Here is a 4,325-nt window from a genome sequence, read left to right as displayed (position 1 = left end):
TACATAACTTCACAGTGAGAAATCTGGTAAACACTACATCAGTCAGGTGAGCACCTTGAGGATATGAAATGAAGAACAGCACTTCATCTGTAATCTGCTTTCCCCATTCCATAACCTGTCTACATATGAGAAAAACATCAACTGAAAATCTAAAAAGTACCTGACAGGTACTCCTCAACTGTCAGGTCCTCCTCAACCATCAAGGGCATCAGAGAAATTAAGGTCAGAGAAACTGTCGCCACGAAGAAAAGCCTATGGAGACAGGATGACTGTCTTGTGGGATCTTAGATGGGGTCCTGGAACTGAAAGAGGCTGTACTGAGAATCCAAAGGAAACACAGACATTAGTTAATAAGAGCATATCAGTATCTGTTTATCATGAAAAATCATGTATGAAGTTAACACATCTGAGATAGCTCACGTAAGTCATAAGAGAAAAAAACTGGGTAGAAGTTACATAGTAGATCTCTGCATTTTTTTGCAATTTCTGTGTAAACATAAAACTTCTCTAAAATAAAATCTTAAGATATGGCTATATTTTTCAAATACCTGCTCATTTAATTACTCAGAATGTCAATTACTAATAATTGACATTCTTAACTAGTTCTGCATTTTGTTAAGAGCATTTATAACAAAAATGTGTCAAACTAACATAATGTAAGATAAATACTTATTTTATATATTTTATGTTAAAGTAATAATATGTTTAAACTTATCATTATTTATTTTGCTATTGCTAGGTTATGGATTTTCTCTCTAAAAATTTCAAAACTTTAGAGAAAAAATCTACATTTTAGAGACACTATTTCAAGTCATGGTTGAACTTTTTCAAAAGAGTCATGATAAAAAATATGTTACAAGAGCAGATTGATTCATTGTGAATGAATCATTGATCCCAAGGAATTCTTATCTTTCGTTTGTTTCTATGTATACCCTTCAACAGTAATAGCATCACGTATTTGCCACTAGGAAAAATATTAAAATGAAAAATGTAAACAGAATTTGTGACAATAACTTATGATGCTTTCTAAAAAAAGAAAAATTGAAAAGAATATCAAAGTCAGTTTCCTCCATGATGTTCTTCAGAAGTGGTAAAACTAGAGAAACTTCAATGGAAGCATGGTTTATGAGTGATCTTAGTTATTCTCGTGTTTTACGGGAAAATTATATTTTAGAAATCATAAAAAATATTGGCTGCCCAAACTCTTGAATGTTTTCAAATGTAGTTGAATTTCTATGTAAGTTTCTCATTGATGTAGCTAGTCATAAAGCTAATATAAACAAAGAATCTATGGGGCTGGGATGTAGCTCAGTGGTGGCATACCTTATCCAGAATTCAGGAGGCCCTGGGTTTGATCCCTAGCACCACAATTTTTTTTTGTAAATCAATGCCTTATTTGTGTAATCAAATAGAAAGTGAACAATCACCACACTTAGGAAAATGTTAAGTCTGAAAAACAGTTAAGAATCAAAATACTCTTAAAATAGAAATAGCCTACTGTGACCAGACGTGTCATATCATAAAGTACATTCACATTATACTATCAAAATATCAGAATCAAAATACTCTTATAATAGAAATAGCCTATTGTGACCAGAGGTGTCACATCATAAAGTATATTCACATTAAATATCCTCTCAGAACAATAAAAAAAACTTTGATGACCATTTAGAAGGAGAAAATGGCTATAATATAGATTAGAAAATTATTAAGAAATTAGAAACATGAGGTGAGGGGCTGTGGGCACGGAGAGCGGCTGGCCTAGGCTTGGCGGGTGGAAGGGTCCCTCCTGCAGGGTTTGTGGAGTGAGCCGGGCGCACAGGTGTGGTTGTGCTGTGTCCCCTCTGGCTGTCCATCTTGAGGAAGAGCTGAGTGGGCGGGAAGGATGGAGGACCAAGGGTAGTTGTTGTGGAGGTGATCTGGGTGCTCCGAGGCCCTCATAGGAGGAGTGACCCAGGAATCCCCGAGTTCAGGAAGCTTGGGGGTGTGGAGAGGAGAAGCCCATCCTCAACCAACGCCAAGCGCTGGGCGGATCTGATGTTGGGCTGCAGAAATGCTCTGTGTGGTGGGTGGGGTGCTGGTGGTCTTTTTCCTTGGCCCATCTTGCACTTCATGCACTCGAGGAAGTGAAAGGGGTGCAGCCTCCGGGCACCTCTTCAGCTCCCTTGTGACCTGCCCTGTAGGAGTACCCTGCAATCATGTAGGAATAGGAGACGCTGGCAGAGCCTTACACTCAGGACAGCAATGATGACACTGAAGATGTTTCATTGTTTGATGCAGAAGAAGAGACAACTAATAGGCAAAGAAAATCTAAAATCCGACATCCAGTGGCATCATTTTTCCATTTGTTCTTCTGAGTCTGTGCCATTATAGTCTATCTTCTCTGTGAATTGCTCAGCAGCAGCTTTATTGCTTGTATGGTGACAATTATCTTGTTGTTGTCACGTGACTTTTGGGCAGTGAAGAATGTCACAGGTAGAGACTGATGGTAGGCCTTGGGTGGTGGAATCATATTGATGATTATGGAAAGAGTCATTGGGTGTTTGAGTCCAGGAAGGCACCTCCTCAGGAGAATAAACCTGTTTCAGAAGCTGAATCAAGAATCTTTTGCTTAGGACTAATTGCCTGTCCAGTGCTGTGGGTGATATTTGCTTTAGTGCTCTCTTCTCCCTCAGAGTAAAATGGTTGGCATGGTTACCATGGGTGTGGTGCTACAGGGTGCCAACCTGTATGGTTACATTAGGTGCACGTGGGCAGCCAGAAGAATTTAACCAGCATGGCTACCTGGTATCTTGGAATGCAGTTTTTAAGACAAAACACCAGAAATGAACAGACTTCTTGAATAGAGAGAAAATTATGTTTTCTGTGATATTGGGGAATGGCTGAAGAGATTCTTGATTATGAATTGTTTAGAGCTCAGTCCAGTGTAAAAAGGAGCATTGATTTTTGTTTGTTTTGTTTTCACTTGCAAAGTTACTATAAAAACAGTTTTCTTTTTTTAAACAAAGTTTTAATTTTCTTTTTCTAGTATTTGAGGCTGGGAAGTATGATGTCATTAAGAACAGTTTCAGAATTTATTTTATGGTGTACATATGTATGCATATAGTAATGTATCCGTATATCCCAAATTAATGTGTTAGTTTACATATGTTACAGAGATATTTGCATTTTGATCCATAGAATATAGGATGTTCTTAATCTATCTCAAAGGTATGTGTGTTTACATATTATTTCTATAGGTTATTTTCAGAAATAAGTTGATTTCATGATTAAGAGTAAACACTTGGTTTCTGTATGAGTTAAAAAAATTGTTAATATTAAATATATACTTCATGTTGAAATTGTTTACCTTAGACATGCACAAGTGAAACTAGTTTCTAAAATTTTCTTTTATTTTTATACTTAAGGTCTAAATAATAAATGGAATCTTTATATTTTATGTTTAAGGGATACCCATGGATTGCTGCTGTTCTATTTATTTCATAGAAAGGATAGTCATATTTTATTTTGCAACTTCCTGGAAACTCTTCAGTGGTCTCTGGACTAATAAAATCTTTTAGTACTAAATGAATATTATTCTTATGTCATAGTAAAAATAATCATTTAAATACTTGGCATAATAAATACCTAAAGACATTTTATGAATCTATTTTTTCTTGCTATAATGGGGATATTGTAAATCATACATTTGTATGAATAATTTTTCTTAAACAAGGCAATATATTTAACTGTAAACTAAACCAATCTACAAATTATTGTCGGCAGTTTTAAATTCTGTTGAGATACTTCAAACTTTGTTGGAGTCTTTTAATCAGCAGATTATGTTGTAAATGTATTTGTACATTGTTAAAATATGTTTAAAGATGTTTTGTTTTAGTTGAATAAATGTGTATTGGAGTGAAAAAAAGAAATTAGAAACATGATAATGACATAAAGTTCTCTAGGCCATACTAGGCACTTTGAACTGTAATCACAGCTATTTTGTAGACTGAAGCAGGAGGATCACAAAGTGTGAAGCCAGCCTCAATACCTCAGGAACTTAGCAAAATCCTGTCTCAACATAATATTTTAAAAGGGCTGAAATTCATTGCTTGCCTAACATAGTCAAGGTTATCAGCTTAATTCTCATCACCATAAATAAATTTAAAAGAATACTCCAAACCAAGCATATAATATGAGACAACTGGGGCATTTATAGAAAAAGGTGGAAACCATTATGTTGAATACCCCAAAATAATTCAACTATATTTAATTATTTTTCAGCTCATGATATTAACATGTCTAGTCTCCACTTATATTACTTCATTAAAATATGGTAAAAAGTG

General features: G+C 35.2%; 1 pseudogene; it reads left to right on the top strand.

Moving 5' to 3' along the window:
* Positions 1 to 387: 387 nt before the first annotated feature.
* LOC144251917 (Golgi apparatus membrane protein TVP23 homolog B pseudogene) lies at positions 388 to 2,842 on the top strand (annotated as a pseudogene).
* The last annotated feature ends 1,483 nt before the right edge of the window (positions 2,843 to 4,325 follow it).

This window comes from Urocitellus parryii, unplaced genomic scaffold (genome assembly GCF_045843805.1).
Source record: "Urocitellus parryii isolate mUroPar1 unplaced genomic scaffold, mUroPar1.hap1 Scaffold_295, whole genome shotgun sequence".
Classification (NCBI taxonomy): Eukaryota; Metazoa; Chordata; class Mammalia; order Rodentia; family Sciuridae; genus Urocitellus; species Urocitellus parryii.
Note: the sequence above shows the minus strand (reverse complement) of the source record. Positions and strands in the feature narration are given on the sequence as shown.